The sequence below is a fragment of the Alosa pseudoharengus genome, unplaced genomic scaffold (genome assembly GCF_046254945.1).
Source record: "Alosa pseudoharengus isolate Yale_2024_CS ecotype anadromous, Long Island Sound unplaced genomic scaffold, YU_APseudo_1.1 YU_APseudo_1.1_scf_12, whole genome shotgun sequence".
Lineage (NCBI taxonomy): Eukaryota > Metazoa > Chordata > Actinopteri > Clupeiformes > Clupeidae > Alosa > Alosa pseudoharengus.
The window spans coordinates 30,965,455-30,970,750 of NW_027468587.1; the positions used below are offsets into that span (position 1 = coordinate 30,965,455).

A 5,296-nucleotide genomic window follows, 5' to 3' on the forward strand; every position below is an offset into this window, starting at 1 on the left:
CACAGGGTTTGTGTGTGTTTTGTCTTTGTTGTCCAGGTCCATACTGCCTTGCCTTTTTGTTTTGTTTGTAAAATGGACGTCTCTGAGGATCAGATTGTTTTGGAGAGAGTGGGTGTGTGACTTGGGGGTGGGGGGGGGTGGGGGTGGGGGGTCTAAACAGGTTCCGTGTCAGTAGTCCGTGTCAGGAGGGGGCTGCCCTCTCACACAGATTGCCCTGAATAATGGATATGCGGCTATATAAGTTGTGTGTGTGTGTGTGTGTGTGTGTTCAGGAGGAGTGGGGGGGGGGGGGGGGGTCTTCGTCTGGGGCTAATGAAAAATACATCCCCATCCCAGAGTTGCAGAGGGCAGACACAGACGCAGACACAGACGTTGTCAGACCCCCAAGCAGCCTCTCACCCACGTCCACGCCGTCTGAGAGCCACCAGCCGTCTAGTCTGCTGTCCCCTGGGCACTTCTTGTTTTCCTCTTCCTTTCTTCTGTTCATTTTGTCTTTATTTGTTTACCGCTTTACCTACTCCCCTCCCACTCCTTCTCTCTGTCTCTTTCCATCTCTCTCTCTCTCTCTCTCTCTCTGTCTCTCTCTCCTACTCTTTACAGTACCTTGTTGTTTTCCATGCCGCTGTCTGTTCCCCCTTTACCCCTTCTTTGCCTACCTTCTCTCTCCTCCTTTAGCAACTCCCTCTCTCTCTGTTCTTGCATCCCCCGCCTCTCCCCTTCCCCTCCTTCCATGCGTCTCCCTCGCTCCCTCTCTCACTCCCACTCTCTCGCTCTCTCGCTCCCCTTGCCTCTCGTTCTCAGTTGGATTCTTCAGTCAGCGGACTGGAACTGTAGCGGCTGCTGGAGGAGCAGCGAGAGAGAGAGAGAGAGAGAGAAAGAGAGAGAGAGAGAGAGAGACTAGAAGACTAGAGAAAGAGAGAGAGGGGGGAGCAGAGGGTGGAGACGCTGAGCGGTGTCTGGGTCAGACAGCTCTGTCGTTTCGCACAATCACAGAGGAGAGAGAGAGAGTGAGAGAGAGGGGGACAGAGAGAAAGTGAGTGAGTGAAAAGAGAAAGAGACAGAGAGAGAGAGAGAGAGAGAGAAAAAAAAGCTCAGCAGGAGAGAGAAGGTAGACATGTCAGAGGATGTGGTTTTCCTGAGCTTGCAGAACATCGCACAGGCATACTTTGAGCATGACCTAAACAAGAGCACGCAAAAGTGTGCTTGCTGCCTTTCCGTTAGCTGCGAGAAGCCTCTGAGCGGGAGAAAGAGAAGCCTCTGCGACTGATCCCCCTGGATTTGGAGCCTCTTCCGTGTCTTTATTTTTGCTCCTCTCTCGCTCCCCTCGTTTGCTCCTTTTCCTCTTTTTTTTTTCTCAGCCAGAAAGTCTCGGCTCTTATCAGAGCCACTCGGCTCCTGAGAGGAATTGCGGAGGATTTGCTCGCTGTCACCTCGGCTGCGTGTTGTGCTGGTGCCGTGCCGTGCTCCCCGTCACTCCTGTTCATGCCTCTCCCCGGCGGTTGTGCCGGTCCATTCGCCCACTCCTGATCTCTCTGGCCAACTTGGAGGAGCTGCTTGTCACCACTTTCACAACAGGTAACACCTCTCTCCTCTCTCTCTCTCTCTCTCTCTCTCTCTCTCTCTCTCTCTCTCTCTCTCTCTCTCTCTCTCTCTCTCTCTCTCTGCCTCAACTGCCACCATTCTACCGTTTTCTCTGTTTTACACCTTTACACTGTCTGTCTCTTGTTTTTTTAATGTGTGCTTTGGGTAGAGGAGCTTTCTACACACTAAACAAAAATGCTATCATGTATCCAGCTTGTTTACACAGACTCTTTCAGTGGTGTTGCACTTTGAAATAACAATCACCCATGGGAAGCCACAAGCCACAAACTTTGCCACCACACGTGTTGACTCTGCAGCCTGAGCTTGGTTGACTGGCTGGCTGGCTGGCTGGTTGGTTGGCAGAGCATGCCTCGGAGTGTCTAGCGTGTAGTGAGCTTATCACACAGATCAGTGACCTGGTCAGTCTGCGGTCACATGCGCAGCGTGTGGTGCCGAGAGGAGGCAGGAATGCATGCTATGCTACGCCGGCTCTAGGGTCTGAACCCTGACCGGGCATGACGCGTTTAAAAAGTGTGTCCCATTCCGCCTCAACAGAAATAGAGAGAGAGAGGAAGAAAGAGAGAGAGAGAGAGAGGGATTGAGAGATGAGGAGAATGAAGGAGAGGAGTGCCGTTAATCAGTTCCAGCCTCGGGTTCTCTGGCTGTAACTGTCTCGGTTGTGTTGGCTACACACCACCAACACCAAAAGCTCCTCAGGAGTTGCCAGACAGAGATGGTGTTGTCACAGGGGAATTCTGGGGTGGGGGGGGGGTTGAAAGGTCATGAGCCAAGCACTGCCAGCACCCTGACAGATATACCCACGCATGGAGAGAGAGAGAGAGCGAGAGAGAGAGAGAGAGGGAGAGAGAGAGTGGTCAGCTCTGGGACTCTCAGCCCCCCTAACAGGCGTCTGAGCATTCCCCATAAATCCCCCTTAGGATGATGGATGAGATGGGCTGCTGGGTGCGCTTACACGGTTAACATGTCAAACTCGCCCGCAGCTGTAAAACGTAAGCAGCGCTATGAAACCCAACCACCATCACATACTCTCATGGTCTCTGTCCAGAGTCACATTTTTTCCTGCGATCAGTTTAATTTAATACATGTAATTGGAGCACCTTGGGGGCTTTTAAAACTCAATTAGTGGTCCTCTCATGAAAGCTATACTGTGTAGTCATTTTCCATCAGTCCAAGAGCATGGTAGGGGGATCATACATTTGGGCTGAACTAAACTGTGCTGTCCCCTGCTGCCTAGGATGACTGAGTACTTTCAGTTCCTGAAGAATCATGTCTCTCACACATTTGTTCAAAAACAACATTTTACAGTGTTAGGCTTTGAGGAACTTTTTTTTTTGGCGTTTGCATGTTCACGCGAAGCTGAATCAGCTTTAGGAGGATTTTGACAGCTCTGGGTCGTGTACAAACTATGCGAGGGGCAAATCTGACTTGGCAGTGTGAAAGGATTATGTTCTTCTGACAAGATCACTGAGAAGATTAAGTCTCTGCTTCCTTCAACAGCCACTGGTTTGTGAAGTGCACCTTCAAATAGCGCCAAGAGGGCCTTGATGTAAAGACTGAAACGAGCGTGGCATGTGTACGTGGAGAAAAGTAAGCAACAGTTTTGTAGCACTTGTGCCGAGACGAGGAAGGGTGGAGGGAAGGCGGCTTCAGTATTTCTTGAAGGCAAATCGACTCAGCTGTAATGGGTGGTCAAGAAAATTGCTGTGGTATTGATCTAGTAATGTTCACGAAGGACATGTCAATATTCCAGCTGAAATAGAAAAAAGAAAAAAAATGGCCCCACAATAGGTAAATGCACTTGGGTAAATTTGGACCACACAATGTTTCCAATCACTGGCCTTTAACGGTGCGCCTCTGTCTGTGTGCTTGTGAAGACAGACAGATTACCTTTGAAGAATTAAGCCCGTGTTTAAATCGTCTGCTCTTTCGGTGTTCTCGTTTTTTTTTTTTTTACATCACTTTCCCAATCCCAGTGGAATCGCCCGCGTGAAGAAAAATGTCTCATTGTAATTCATGTTCACAGACAGCACAGAGAGAAACAAGAGTGCTAGAGAGAGGCAGAAAAGAGAGAGAGAGAGAGAAAGTGAGAGAAGACAAGACATAATGCTAGGAAGATAAGAGTGTCAGAAAGCCCTTTATAGAAAGGATGAGGAAGGTGGTGTGCATGGGGACTGAGGGGGGGGGGGGGGTGATGCAGAATGAGACAGATAGGTGTCCTTTATTCTCCCTTGTATGGAATCGTCGTCAAGGGGCTAGTTCCCATGGCAATCCCATCTGGCAGGTTTTTTCAGTGTGGCAGTGGTGAGGCCTTGAGAGGGGCGGGCGGATGGGGATTTTGAAGACTGGCATTGAATGGGCAGTGAAGTGTGTCATCACTCTCCTGTCCTTACAGCCCTCCTATGGCAGGCTCAAGGATGAAGATTATTTCTGCTGTTTTTTTTGTTGTTGTTGTATAAAACAAAAAGCAACTGAACTCATCTCTATCAGGAATAAAACCAGTCAAAGCCTCTAGAGAAACCCTCAGAGTAAACATCTGCGAAGAGAAATGAGGAAATTCTAACTGCAGTCTGTGGCCAGCGAGCTCTGACACAGTCCAGGAAGATTTATAACTGTTTAGCACTGACCTTTGGCGTGTTTGTTGGCTGCAAGACTCACAAACAAGTTCAACATCCTAACTGACAAGCTCACTTCCCAGCATCTCTGCACTTGCACAACTAGCAAGTACTTCCCTTCCCTCCCAACTCCAACAGATACGGCATATCTAAACATGGCTGTGACTGTAAGGAGTGGGCAGCATTATTGATTGTCCACCCCGCTAGTCCCTTTCCGCCCACTTATATTCATGTTTTTCTGTTTTCACCCCGATCACCTCAAACTCCCTCCTACGCTTACACAGTTACACACACAAACACACACACACACACACACACAAACGAACAGACTCACACACATACACACCCAAACACACACACACACACACACACAAACACACACACACACACACACGCACACACACATGCCCCGTCCCCAACATCCCATTCCTGGCTTCCACTTCCCCGCCCCCTACTCTTCCTCTCCTCGGCTCCGCTGCCTGAGCTCTCCCGCCCAGGTGAGGAGGTGACGCCTCGGCCAGGGGAAGGAAGCTCCAGCAGGAAGCAGGAAGTGCAAACAGGGGATGCCCCGCATCTCAGGGCTCTCCAGAGAGAGAGAGCCCTTCTCTCTCCCTGCTGAATCCACAGCGCCGGAGGCAGGAAACTGCGCCTTGTGCTGGGATAGCTTTATTTGTCGCTCTTACAGCGTGTGTGTGTGTGTGTGTGTGTGTGTGTGTGTGTGTGTGTGTGTGTGTGTGTGTGTGTGTGTGTGTGTGTGTGTGTGTGTGTGTGTGTGTGTGTGTGTGTGTGTGGAAGGGGAGGGGGTGATGGGGTCAGAGTGGGAAGGTCGTCTCTATTTTTTCCCCCTTGATTCGGCCCTCACTGTTTCAGCAAAAAACACTTTCATGGGTAACCGTCATGCTCTGTAGGGAGAGGAGAGGAGGGGGGAGGGTAGTTTTTTCTGCTCGTTCCTTTTGATAACCTTTCTTTCTGGCCCAAGCTTTGAATAGGCCCTGCTTGAAAAATTCAGGACCTTGACTTTGAACGTATGTCCTTTCCAGTAAGGCAGCTATTGAAGTTGCACAGGGCTATTAAGCGTTGCT

At 50.0% G+C, this 5,296-nt stretch overlaps 1 protein-coding gene across 3 annotated transcripts in view; it reads left to right on the top strand.

The window, feature by feature from the left end:
- Nucleotides 1-925: 925 nt before the first annotated feature.
- The window catches only part of rftn1b (raftlin, lipid raft linker 1b), a 62,561-nt gene continuing 58,190 nt past the window's right edge, over nt 926-5,296 (top strand). For all 3 annotated transcript variants that reach the window (XM_076280809.1, XM_076280811.1, XM_076280810.1), the window contains exon 1: nt 926-1,575. The gene's annotated coding sequence lies outside the window, so the exon portion shown is untranslated. The remainder of the gene's footprint in view (nt 1,576-5,296) is intronic.